Below are 14,830 nucleotides of genomic sequence, written 5' to 3' on the forward strand. Positions count from 1 at the left end.
CTTGTATTGTGCTAAGTACAATAATGCGCCTATTGTACATAAGTAAGCACTTCTGCTATTAACACGTCTTCGTCATCATCCCTGGGACGAAACGGATCCCTTTTAGGGCCAAGACTACGGACGACCATGGTGTCTTTGACTTTATCAAAAATGTCTATTGACACGGTATACAAGTTCTGAATCTAGACAGAACCGTGTTCTCCCAAGGTCCTTCCCCTCAAACTTGGATTTCAGGTGTTCAGCGGTTTCCCTTAACTCTCAAGGGTTCCAATTATGTTTGTCAACATAAACCGCGACCATTGCAAATCCGGAACTTGTCATGGAAACGCGTGGGCATAGTTCATCATATTCCTTCCCAATCAAGTAGTCATTTTAGTGAGCATTTCAACCTCGTTGCAAATGCGCTCCGTGGTCTAGAGCCACTTAACTTGGGTAAATAAAGTCCACAAGAACCTTCATTATATTCCGTATCTAGATCTCCATAAAGATAAATAGTGACCACATTCGTAAGCTGCATGTTCAGTTATTTGGAAACTACCAAAATGACAAGGTAGTGGAGTGCAATGACATCCATTACGAGAGAATATGTCTTCTCGTAGTCGATTCCAGGGCGTTGTGAGAAACCTTGCGCCATAAGGTGAGATTGCCATCTCTTTTTCTCATCACACTATCTAACGAAGACCTATTAATGTCAATAGGTTTTATGTTAGGAGGTGTTGGCATCTCAGGCCCGAAATCATTCCTCTTCGTTAGTGAATCCAATTCAACCTGGATCGCATCTTTCCATTTAGGCTAATTTTCTCTACATTGGCATTCTTCAACGGAGTAAGGTTCGATGTCATTGGTCTCAATAATTCCACATCCTCATGTACACTAGTGTAGTTCGTAGAGATCTCTATATTCTCAGGAATTGGTTCTAACATTGAGGCGTCCCCCAACGATGTCTCTTGGACATAACCACAATCCAAAATATTCTCATGAGACGGATTTTGAGTATCAATGATCAATGGATCAAGTTGTGCCAAACTCGCTCTCTTCTTAAGGCGAGAATCCATCGAACCTATGGGTCTCCTACTCTCTCTAGTGGAACCCATGGCCTATGACGCCATTATGCCACCTTTGTGGCGTCACCATTCTACCATCCATGGTAGTGGTGCAGTACCCATCTTCTCTGGGTGGCACCATGTCCTATTGTGGGGACATCAATCCTTGCAGGCATGTTTGCAGCAGGTATATGTGATCTCGTCACTTTTAGGGGATCAAGATGAGACATAGTGGGGACAGACCACGACAATTCCTGTCGTTCCTGTTGAACATTGACGTTCTAATCTCCCCCTAACGACGGGAAGACTGTCTCATCAAAGTGACAATTCGCAAATCCAGCGAAATAGAGATCGCCTGGCAAGGGTTCTACATAGCGGACTTATATTTGGAGACTCATGTCCAACAAATATATGTATATGCATTCGTTACAATGACTCATGTTGATGCGCTGTGGCGGCGCAATTGGCACATGAACCGCACACTTAAATATGCATAAATACGAGATATTAAACTCGAACCCAGTCACTAGCTGTAACGCAAATAAAAGTTGAGTGGCTGCTATGAGTCGTAGACGAATTAGCATAGCTGCATGTGATATTGCATAACCCAAGCGGAAATATTGGTGCGCATTACCAATGTCCGGGCTACCATCGTAGTCATTTAATGGTGGCTTTTCCGCGAGACCAATTGGGTGTGTACATGGGAATATGATACTTGATATCAATACCCAATGATATGCAATAGTCATCGAAAATTTTCGATGTAAACTCTCTACCATTATCAAGGCAAATTGACTGAATGGGATGATCTGGGTAGTGAGCCCGTAGCCATATGTTATGTACTAGGAGTGTAGTATAAGCAGCATTACGAGTGGATAATGGCACAACACGTGACCAGCGTGTTTGTGTATCAACCAACACCATAAAACATCTATACGGTCCGCAAGTTGGTTGATCAAATCCATAGAATTCCCTTGGATTCTTTGTAAGAATGGAATTATTTCCTCAATCTCCTTTGCATAGGATGGTCTCAATCCTAAATAACAGGCTTTACAGAACGAAACATGGGCTTTATAATCAACCAATGAAGGTTTTGGTTAAGCCATAATGTCACAATAGACTTGAGAAGTAGAGAGAGTTGTTTATGGCGTCAATGCCATGTATTGGCCGCAGGGGGTAGGCGGCGCTGGCCATGTATGGCCTGTCTTTGCACAATCATGGCGCCATGAGGCGCATGTGCAGCTCCTCGAACCAATTCTTGGTTCTTACTTTTCTTTGTTCTGAAAATGGATGTCCGTGTAAAGTCTTTAATACATGGATCATCATGTCAAAGCCTATATGTGCCAAAATCCCATAAGTCGTCTCTCATGACATAGTTGGATTCAATAACTCAAATAGTGGTTGCATACAACCCACTAGAGTGACACATAAGTTTCTCTAATACTCATTTATGTCCGTAGTCATTAGAGGTGATGCAAAGGAACTCTGTCCATTCTCATAATGTGTTTCCACATGAAAACCATTGGCTCTTATATAATAAAGTCCGAATTAAGGTATGTCCAAGACATTAAGGAATCGACACTTTATTAATTGCCAATGATTACATCAAAGTTTCTTAATCAAATCTAATCCAAATAAAATGAAATGTAGACAAATTGTAGTCACTCAATCCCTTTGGTAATTCCAATCAAATATGACCAGGGAAGTAGAGAGAGATGTCGGTGGAGCGAGGCTCTCTTAAGTACCACTAATCTCAATTACTTTCCTAGACATCATATTTAATTGAGTACGCCTAGTGAGAAAGAGTTAAAACCAAATGTCATTTATTCATTAAGGCACAATTGCCATTACATAATTCTTGGAAAATGAAAGACTATTTAATCAAAATCTGCGGCATCAACATTGTTGTTTTCCTCGCCAGATTTGAAGTCCATAATGATGAGATTGACGTCATTGTCATCTCCATCATCTCCTTCAGCTGCGAGATGAGCCTCATGCTCTCTCACATCTTTTATATACCTTGTATTGTGCAGCTTTGTTTTTTCACTCGCATTCTAGCGCTTAAACCAATGCTCTGAAGATCCACATCTATAGCATTACCTCACCCATTAATTGAGATGCACCTTGTGCATTTGGACATCCTCCATGGATCCCACGTTGGCCAATGTTGCCACGTGTCTATGTATCTCGCGGTTTTCCTTCCTTTGTAGGGCGGTTGTATGGACCCACACGTCCATTTTGTTGTCCCCTAACTTTAGGGTTCCGCTCCTTGCACCCTTCGTTCGGTGCGCTATTATAATTCGCCTCGTGAACGCTCTTAGTTCCAACGGGCCTTTGAATTATGGTTTTTCACGAGTATGTTGTCAACTTACTCAGTATAAGTTGATGAAACCTCGTAATCCATCTAGCATTGCACACAAGCCTATATTGCTTTGCAACCAATAGTGCTGAGACGGGGAAGGTTGAGAGGATTTCTCAATTAATTCATATTCTGTGAGCTCTACTCCACAGAATCTCATTAGTAGTGAGGTGATTCTTGACGTTATTCACCCATCGGTGATAACAAATGTCATTTGAATCTGGATTAGTGAAGTCGGGTTTTTGCATGTTTGCATTCGACATTCAAAGATGAAGGAGAATAGATTAGTTTCGGAGTAAAAACTTCCACGACAACTAATATAAGGTTTCCGAGCCTTAATGCTACCAAGAAACCGATTTCCAAGAAATTTTGGATTAGACCAAACAATGATGTTTTAATATGGTCACAATGCGGACACTCTTAGTCCGAATATCATGAACGCTCTTAGTTCATTGATTACGAACGCTCTTAGTTCGTTTAATTATGAACACTCTTAGTTCATTGGTTACTAACACTCTTAGTTCGTTAAGTGTGAATCCCCACAATTCCGCTTGTTAAATACTCAAAACCATGTTCATATATTCATATATTCCAAAATTCTGCAGAAAATAAAAGGAATTTAAAATACATGAAAGCAGCAACTTTAATTACAAAAACTTACGTGATGGTTCTGGGCTTGAGAACACGCGCGTGTTGGAGCAGGCGTGTTGGGGCAGCAGCAGCAACAAGTGGCAGCAAACAGCGGCAGCAGCAAACAACAGGTTCAGCAGCAGTTTTGGCTAGCAGCAAGCAGTAGTTTCTGCAGCAGGTTCGCTTCTGAACAGCTCTCACTTCGAATGGTGTACAGATCTCAAATGACTCCAATGGGGCTGAAATTTGGAGGTCAGATAGAAGAGGCAGAGACGAACAACTTTGATGAATGAAATATTTTGATCTGAGGTCCCGATCAAGAAGTTTCGGAGCCTGCAAGCAGACTGACGTGCACAGAAAAGGAGAAGGATGCAATTGGTGTGTGTTGGTGCTGCAGGGGCAGCAGGGATGCGTAGGTGCTGCAGGGGCAGGTGTGCAAGTGAAGTTAGCGTGGGCTAGGAGCTGCGGCAGTAGGCTTGCGGCTGGAGGCTTGCAGCTAGAGGTTTTCGGCAGTTTTTGGTGATTAGGGTTTTAGGTTTTTTTTTTTCTTTTTTTTCGGCTAGGGTTAGAGCTCGTGCTGATAACATGTTGTAGGAGAATAGAATTGTGTGTTATCATTGATAATAGGAGCCCTTTAAATAGGGAGTTACAAGGTACCCAAAAGGTAATAGAATCTGATTACAATTGAATACCTAGAACACATTCCTATTCCAACTCTAAACCCTAGTTTGTAGAGGCACACATTATGTCGATATCCTTCAACACATACCAATTTTTGGTAAGATCATATGGGCTTTGTCCTGGTCTGCATATTCAGTATGCCTTGTCTGACCTAGTGAGGCTGCAAGTCAGTGTGAAATGGTTGCAACCTCCTAGTGGCAGGATAAAACGTAGTGTCGCCAGATTTATTCTCGAGAGGCAATATAGTAGGAAAGCTGTGTTTTTTTGTAATGATGCTATGTGATCGAGATATCTTTCCGTTATGTCAAAGAAAATGGAGTAGCTAGTTGTGCACTCTTTGCTAATTGGTGCATGCTAGAATACATAGTTTTAGTAGAGACTCCTATTATTATTGCTAGATGTTCTCTATATGCTTATTGTAATCTAGGTTCAGGCTCTATGACATCCCTCCCTGTATTCTGCAGTTTCATTAATCGAGACTTGAGGGCGGCAACATAGGCCATTTTTTTCAAAAAAAAAAGGGAAAGTTTACTGAACAATTTAATAATGCTTCTTTTAATTACAATATTTTAAAAGCATCATTTAACAGACATTAAACTGAGTGTTTTTTTATAACGGATTATTCTCACAACTAAGATTCTTCATTGCTAATTTTTCTCACAGTAATATCAAACTAGGTCTAAGACATTTTTTGGGTACAATTAGCAAGACCCCCTCTAAATACTACAACAGTTGTGCTTAAAGCATAATTGGGAATCAATTCGTGTTCTTAAGTCATAGTGATAAAATGGGCCAAAGAATACGCAATTCATTGGTTTGCACATTGAGCATAGACATTCAAATATCAATTCAACGAGAAATTCAAGTTTACTAACATATAGAGCTCGATAGTAGATAGAGATAGATACCTCTTTTATCGTCAACAATCGCCTCTGTAGCAAGAAAATTTAGGAAACTCGAAGCTATTAACCTGCAATTTATCATGCACAATGAGTAATAGAAGGAGAAAATTATATGGATGGAAAGCTTGTGACAAGACGAAGAGAATAATATGACAATCGCCTCTTGCGACGGTGAGAATTATCATTTGTAGCTGCTAGAAATTTTGGTAGCTACCGCAATGATTTTGATGTGTTTGTACATCTTCTTGATATTTCTGGGTCAGTGGGTATTAGCCAAATAGCTACCCTCAAGTATAAGGGGTATAAGTAAAAGTACAGGGATTTAAGAAAGGTTGTCGAGCCCACGAGGATTGGATTCCTTTCACTAGTTAGGGTATTAACCGAATGAAAGCTAGAATATGCAAATGTACAATCACAAACCTAAATTCACAAGGAAATCCAGGCTCATGGTGAGTATATGCATTGTGGTGGTAGTGAAATTATTTGTTGGATAGAGTGGTGAAACAAATTAAAATAAATGCTCAAATGTAAACTAAACTACTCTAAACTAAACTAGTAATATAATGCATGAACTTAGGGGTTGGATTGTCTACCACTAACCTCCCTTACAAGTATTGAAGTTCAAATAAAAGTGATACTATTTTAATTTCCCAATTACCCTCTTTGCATCCGGATATATAAGACTACAAAGGCTTAAACTCCTTTCATGTTATCAATTCTAACCGGATAAGTCGAGAATTATACAGCTTTCATACAGCACGAAAATTGGGATTCACAATTTGACACATGAATCCCAATTTCAAAATATTGTTTTCACACCTCAATGACAAGCACAAATTGACACATGTAACTCTCAAATATGAAAAGTCAAAAAAACAATTACTTCAATTCCTTCCCAAACTTATTTATTTCCTCAGAAAATCAAACTACAAACAATAGCATGATCGTAATTAAAAAAAAAAAAATCCTATTTCTACATCACTACACAACTGCACCAAGATATATATTTCACCTACACACACACGCACACACGTAGTCATCCTTTCAGAAATGCTACTAATACAAACTATAGTTCACAAATTACATAAATGCTACTAATACAAACTATAGTTTACAAATTACAAAACCCGACAAAATCATTTTTATTTTTAACTTACCCATGAACCTTACACTGTCAAGTTCATATAATTCAAGACAAATATTTATTTTCAAAAACCATTTCACAATTTATCAAATAAATCTAAAACAATAAGATAACTTCGTTCATAAATGAACCTCGTGAGATTTACTCACCTCAAAATCCCTCTGCGTCTTCTCTCACAGATGAGATAACATATAGAACACACCCCGTCACACACCTAAGTAAATTATATAAAGTCTCAACTTAGTACACAACTAAAAAAGAAAGAGTTTACAGTGTGTATTTGAACCAAAAACTGAAGATTTCATCAATTGAGACAAAACTTCATTCGAGACCTCCCAAAGTCTCCTTAACACCTGTAGGAACAATTTGTCAAAATTATACTATGATCCAACGGTCGGATCCTCACGGATCAAAAATCGAATAAGCCAAAACTAGGTTTAACCTAACATGCTTCAAATGATCACAACATGACACAATAATTTATCAACATGCTTGTATCAACGAGTAGAAGATAACAGAGAAAACACAAGCTCCAAATGTAGAGTGCAACAAGAAGAGCAACATTTATACCCGGAGCTAAGGTCGAATCGGTCGGGATCAAGCCAGTTTGCCGCAAAAAGCTAAAAACTTCAAATCAAAATTTGGAGCTCCACACTTCAAATTGAATTGTAAGGCTAGTATGGTTGGAATCAGGAGGAGGAGAGCTTCAAAACCCTAGTGGTTACGAGCTTAGTCGCCGCTGGAATCGAAAGTTCTGACCAGTCCGCCTCCGCTAAAACGTCAGACTTCGATCCGCCGCTTCCGGTGCTATTTAATGGAAAAGAGACCGGTGGGGAGGACTGCGAGGTGGCGGCAAGCAAGTTTGCAGTGGTGGCGTGGCTGGAAGATGTGGGGCAGCACCAAAAAGCTCGAGTCGGGTCACCTAGATTTTTGGGAGAATTAGGGTTTTGAAAATTTCTGAAATTCTACCAAAAAAGAAAAATGAAATTTTTTTCAGGATTTTTTTTCTATTTAAAGGAAATTTCCTAAAATAAAAAAAGTTTCCGCTAACCATAACTTTTTCATACAATCTTCGATTTTCGTGTGCCACGTACCCGTATTGACGTGCTCTACGATTTCCATGAAAAAAGTTTTTGGAGAAACTCAACAAATAGAATGTCAACTCTTGACCCTTCGAAAATAAAACATTTCGAGTAATTATTCGTCCGAAACAGTTTCACTCCACCGCAAAACCATTGAAAGGCACCCAAAAACGATTAATCGCACAAATCATCAACTTATTAATTTTCAAAAATCATCTAAAATTAATAACGGAAATTCGGGGCATTGTAGGATGGATAATGAACTTCTTGATGATGAGGAATGAAACGGTGATGAAGATATAATGCTTTTTTGGCTAATTTAGAGTGATAGATGATGAAGTAGTGGTGGTGGTGATGGAGTTTGAGGGAAGATGAGTGAAGATTTGGATTATGAGAGATGAAGTTTTTAGAGAAATGGAGAAGATGTAATGGAGGTGGTGTGGTGGATGGCTGGATATTATGAATTGTGTGGTATTATATAGATAAATATTGGGAGATGAGAGATAATATATCATCTTTCTCTTCGGACAAAGAAGAGGGAAACAAGGTGAGGCCTTGATTGCATGAACACATGGATTAAGAACTGAGATAAACAACACAATCTAATCAATAAAAGATCCAAGAAATAGTAATAACATTTAAATTAGCATTTAGTGGAAAATAAGAGATGCAAGTGTTGACAAATATAGATGGAAGCCAAAAAAGGGGTCATTGACCTTCAATAAACCTCTCCGGTCCCCTATGAGATCTCTGAAGACTTCTTTGAGGGCCTCCGGCGAGGTTTCATGAACTTTTATTACCCCCAATAAAGGTCTATTGGGGGGCAATAAATCTCTTCAGTGACCTATGAGATCTCCGACGACCTCTTTAGAGACCTCTGGCTAGGTTTTCAGAGAAGTCCGGTAGGCGACGACCGATGACGGGACTCCCGCGAAGTCTACTATGACTTCTCTCTCCTCTATTCTCTCTCTCTCTCTCTCTCTCTCTCTCTCTCTCTCTCTCTCTCTCTCTATGTAACAAAAGAGTGAGGGCAAATGTGGATTGGTTTGATTCTTCAAAGCATTGGGCCATGTGGGACTCTTTAGAGACCTCTGGCTAGGTTTTCAGAGAAGTCCGGTAGGCGACGACCGATGACGGGACTCCCGCGAAGTCTACTATGACTTCTCTCTCTCTCTCTCTCTCTCTCTCTCTCTCTCTCTCTCTCTCTCTCTCTCTCTCTCTCTCTCTCTCTCTCTCTCTCTCTCTCTCTCTCTCTCTCTCTCTCTCTCTCTCTCTCTCTCTCTCTCTCTCTCTCTCTATGTAACAAAAGAGTGAGGGCAAATGTGGATTGGTTTGATTCTTCAAAGCATTGGGCCATGTGGGAGGGTGTCTTGCCACCCTCATATGTTACTTAGTGGGCGGGGCTGGCCTAACTCGAGAATGACCTACTTGGGCGGTTGGGCTTGTTTGCGGTCACAAAGTGCCAATTTAATTCAGATCATGATTCCGGTGGAATTGGTAATTATCTCGAGTTTGACTGGAGAAAGCAGCTTATGGATAAGGGTTGGCTCCTATTTGTTTGCTAGGAAGTGGCTCTCTGTTGGTACCGCAATTGCGTGCCTGGCTAATAGGGATGCCCATTAATGATTTTGCCCTAGAAGATACAGAGTTGTTCTTTGTCTATGGGTTCGCTTTCCAAAGCGGGCTCAAAATTGACTTGTAATGAGTTTACTTACTTAGATAGGAGCGTGGTTGTTACCCCGCCATCTTTCTGTCTTTAAGTGTATGTTAGGCTCTAGCTTTTTGGCTAGCCATCTAATGCAATGAACATTTGTTTCAAAAAAAAAAAAAGAGTGAGGGCAAAATAGTCTCAAAAATAAAAAAAAAACAAAAATTAATTGAGTATTAGGAAAAATCTTATTAGGGTCTTTATGGGTAAGTGGGGGAAAAAAAGTGGATGGTGTAAGAGGGAAAGAAGTTCCTAGAATTAGGGTAAATGGTCAAAAACCCCAAAAAAAGAGAGGTCACGATTCAGTTGAATCAGCATACTTAGATTGCAACGGAGCAAGTGATGGGCAACATTCTGGCTTCTACAGCATCAGGCAACCCTTATCAAGCACTTGGGAGAAAATTTTGGAAAGCTAAAGTTCTGGGTAAGGTTGAGATTTGTGTATGGAGAGCTAGCAATAAAATTCTACCTGCAAGAGACTCACAACTAAAGGGTATACTGGACTTAGAAATTGCTTCTTCTGTCCAAGAGCTTGTGAAACAGCTACTCAGTGCACAGTAACCAATTCAGACATATTACCCTACAGAAGGTTTTGTCATTCGAAATTTCTTTTTCTCAAAAAAATTTCGAATGACAAAATCTGCGACAGCTAACCCTAGATAATTTAAGAACATGAACATAATTTCATGGTAGTTGTTGCATTACTCAATTGTGTCTATATGGTTCGGACAAGAGAGGACACTTGGTTTGAAGTATAGAGCCACAATGGTGAAAGTGAAAGTGCAACTACTTTCCCAATGACAATGAGCGTTGGTGATACCAACTCTGCTGATGAAATTTCATTGGCAAGATCCTTCAGTTCTGCAAACACCTGTATGAATGCAAAGTCAACAAGACAACAAAATGTTAGATAGACTGCAAATGAAAACTGGAAACGAGCAAGCTGATTATGAGTATGCAAAGGCATCCAATTGATCTGGCTAATTAGGTTGACTGTAAGCCAAGGACGGATCCCCCTGGGAGGATTATGAGAATATAATATCTACCCCATTCAAGTGGCTTGCCTTTATTTATATATGTAAATAACTGTTACCTCTCTCGCTTACAATTTACTTTCTACTTCATTTTTTATTTTCTATCTGCCTATTTTCCATTAATAATTCTTTAACCAGAGGAGGAAGCTAAGCTTTTATCAAAAACCAGGAAATAATATCATGAATGGAGTAATGTCTGAGCATATTGGAAATACATGATTTTGATTGCCAATGAACCGCTTCATTAGTACTGTATTATCATTTCAAAAATAATTAACTGATATCGAAGAAAAAAAAATCTATATATATATAAACAGTTTGCAGAAATACGTTGCCTAAGATGTCTTTACCGTCAACATATTTTTTATTGTTTTACTAATTAATGTTTGATAGTTAGCTTTGTTTCAGGTTTTCAGTCAAGAACTTCTACAAAGTTAATTTATTGTGACTGGTGCAATGAGAAATATATAGATGAATTAGCAGCTGCATATCTAAAACAAATCAAAGAATATGATATAAGTGTATAATTATTGATTTACATAGTTTTTTTTTCCTTTCACTAATGATTTCGATCAGTCAATTGGTTAACTGCATCAAAGCTTGATTGTGTACAGATGCTATTATTTTTGCCTGAAAATGCTCACTTTCAAGAATCAAACCTCAAACTCATGACACACTTAAATCATGGAACATTTAGGTGTTGCAGAAGGCAATTGCTCAAATCTACAACAAAAGATAGAGAATGAGCGGGAAACAATCTTTCTGATAAAAGCATCATGTATAGTTCCACATTTTAAGAGAGAATGTCTAAGCAAAAGTACTTAATTTGACTTGGGTAAAGATGCTCGCTAAACTTCTTCGAACTGCTGAATGACATATTCACTGTCCATGACAGTGCTATCCTATTTGCCGGAGATGATACGTATAATTGCTGAGGGGCATTGAAATATTCCCTATATGCAATACAAAACAGTCCTCCCAAGCCATCAGTTTAATAATTAATGAGAGAGATCCTAAGATTAACTATGATTAGGTAAAGAGATGGACACAGTTGGAATGCAACAGTCCAAATGAAAGAACATCTTACCATGCGTTGTTGAGGTGTGGTCCCTCGCACAACTGCAACAGCTGGAGTTGTTAGTGGCAGACCATGATGGACCAACTTTTGAGCAAGAGAAGGGAGAGTCGACAAACCCATGTATACCACCAAGGTCAAATCAGGGTCAGCTGCATTCTCTGCCACAAAAAGAGAATCTGTTCCTCCCTTCCTGGAGTGCCTGGTCAGAAATCTTACACTATTTGCAACACCTCTGTGCGTTAATGGGATCCCCAGCTCTGCTGCTATCCCAGAAGCAGCAGTAATACCTGGAAATAAAAGATTTTGATCATATACACAACTCTCCATCAGGTGATCTTTTTGGCTGTCTGAAAAAGGCTTCACTGTTCAGAAAATCATTTCAAAGCCAAAGAAGGATGCACAATTTGCTAAATCAGAAAATGGCCGCATCCTAAATAGGAAGAAAGTTGTGCATGGAATCCTCAATGAAAAGTAATCCCACATGTTAAGTGTATTACCTTGCCATTTTATTTTCTTTATCTGTTCATTTTATTTCATGTGTTCCCTGCCCCTGCTTGGAACTTGAGGGCTTTCAGAATTTAGGAATTAAAAAGAGACTTATGGCAATCCCAGGCACCTCTTTTCTATGAGGTAGAGGCTAGGATTTTCACTCCTTTTTAATAGGAAAATCATATGAAAACAGGAAGTACTGTCAAAATGTGCCAGCAGTCCACAGAATATGAAAACTCTACATCTCTTTACAATTAACAGGATACAAAAAACATGATGATCAACAAACACCATCAACCAAAAAGTACACAAAACAAGACCACCAAACTGCAAACAACCATAGACCTAAGAAAATTCAATAGAAAATGGGACAAATTATAACTGAATCAAAACATCAGACTGTCTGTTAAGGAACCACTTGAAGGGGGCAAAAAAAAAAAAAAAAAAGCCTCAGTTATATAGTTATATATCAACTGCCACTGCTGACAATGTAGGATATTCTGGTTAGATATTGAGCGTACTCTCTTTGAAAGAAATAGGTAGCTAATCGAGCCATCTAAAGTTCATGAGACATTCAAATATTCTCATAAAAATGCTCAGCGCAGCTAAATGCATGACAACATTTACTAATACTGAGTCATTATTGTACCTGGAATAACTTGCACTTGAATTCCTTGCTGTTGCAAAAAATTCATCTCCTCTCCAACCCTTCTAAACACCCAAACAACAAACAATAAATGTTACCAATACCACATGTAAGGAATCACCATAACTTTTTGAAGATAATCTAAGAACTCACCAGTGGATCCCCTCCTTTTAGTCTCACAACAGTAGCTCCAGCTTCAGCAAAACTCAGTAGCAATTCATGTATCTCATCCTGAAATGCGAGGATTAAATTACTTACCGGTTCCACAAAATCCCAATCTATTAAACTTTACAATCATTATCACAAAATAAAATGTTTTAATTCGAACCCCAAAGCAATTCATACTTTACAATCATTACCACAAACCCAAATGCCCAATTCACCCAGTTACACGAAGATTAAAATTTACAGTTGGGGAACGCACCCAATTAGAAATCAAAGCAAAATTTGGTCTTGGCTAAATATAAGAGATGGTAATAAAGATTAGAGCTTCACCTGGGTTCTGCTATGGTACCCAGCAGTCTTGCCCACATAGACAAGTCAAGCATCAGAGGCAACAAAATCCAACACATCATTGGACACCAACCTATCATACAACAATAAATCAGCACTCTGAATAACTCTAACAGCCTTCAATGTCAGGAGTTCAAGGTCCCCAGGCCCAGTGCCCACTAAGAAGACATTTCCAGGCCCACACTTGCCTCCACAACACCCTCCTTCCCTCTCTCTCTCTCTTCTCTCTCAACACCTGAAGCAGCTTTCTCAGCTCTGGTAGCTGCAAGGCAATGTCATTTTGCCTTGTGAAATCAGAATCAGCATCACAATCAGGAAGGAGAGAGCATAGAGTGGTTTGCTCCAATTGGTTATTGTACTGGTCTCTTTGGTACCTCTCAATAGAATGCTTCTCTGTAAAAGGAGAAGTATAAGAAGGGGAGTTGAAGTGTAGAGAGCAAAGAGGTTGAGGGTTTAAGGAATTGGGTTTTCCAAAATGGGTGGAAGACAGAGAGGAGGACAGAGATTGAAGCCTACTGACAAGAGCCATGATTTAGACTGGAATGTAGGACAGTTAGTGTTTGTGTTTATCTGCAGAAGCAAAAGAAAAGGTCTATACTCATAATCTCAGTAACGTAAACCAATAAGAACCACCAACAAGCAAATTAATAGGCTAAACTATGTCGAGAAACCAAAGCATTACTTGCAGGTCAATTTAGTAATGGGAACCATATTGTGATCATATTGTGATGCCTTTAAAAATATGAAAGCATTCTAGTAGAAATTATTTTCCAGGTTAATTCTTATGCAGATAATCCTATAATTGTTATAGTCTAATATGCCCTAATGATGTCCAGAATCCCTATACCTCTTTATCAACGCCGTATTTAACATCTGCAAAATCTTAGAAGATATGATTTTTAGAAAAATGAAAATATATGTTCCAGCAGAATTCCTACAACTCTTTGGTAATCTAGCAAGCGCAAGACACAATTTGCAATTTTTTTTTTCAATGCATCAACTATGAACTTGAAAATGAACTGGGAAACTAAAATCTAACTGAACGTGAAACACTGAACTTTTGAGAATCTATGAACATCACCTACTTTGCCTAACCGTCTTTCCAAAACTATGAAATCTTAAGTTGATTACAGATTTACAGGAACTCATAATCGAAGGGTTTGAACTCTAATCAGCCAAAAAAAGACAGAGAATAGTCCTATTTTAAACTACCATCTCTACACCAAATGGCTAACTGAATGCATCAACTAAACAGAACTAAAGTGAGAGAGAGAGAGAGAGGCATTGTAATATTAATTACCGGGAAACTATTCCACACTGTAAATGCTTGTACCACCAGTGCCTGCAAGTCAAGAATATATATCCAATGAAAATCAAACTCAAGTGATGTTAAAAAAGACCTAATCGTTTGTCCAATATACGATTTAATCAACACAAACTGACCGATTTAGTTTAATCAATCAATTTCAGTAACCCATAGAAAGAAAATTCAAACAAATTATAGAGAAGAGCACAAATGAG

At 38.8% G+C, this 14,830-nt stretch overlaps 1 pseudogene; it reads right to left on the bottom strand.

The window, feature by feature from the left end:
* Positions 1 to 9,819: 9,819 nt before the first annotated feature.
* Positions 9,820 to 14,598, bottom strand: LOC112199117 (annotated as a pseudogene).
* Positions 14,599 to 14,830: the final 232 nt, after the last annotated feature.

Source organism: Rosa chinensis, chromosome 4 (assembly GCF_002994745.2).
Source record: "Rosa chinensis cultivar Old Blush chromosome 4, RchiOBHm-V2, whole genome shotgun sequence".
Classification (NCBI taxonomy): domain Eukaryota; kingdom Viridiplantae; phylum Streptophyta; class Magnoliopsida; order Rosales; family Rosaceae; genus Rosa; species Rosa chinensis.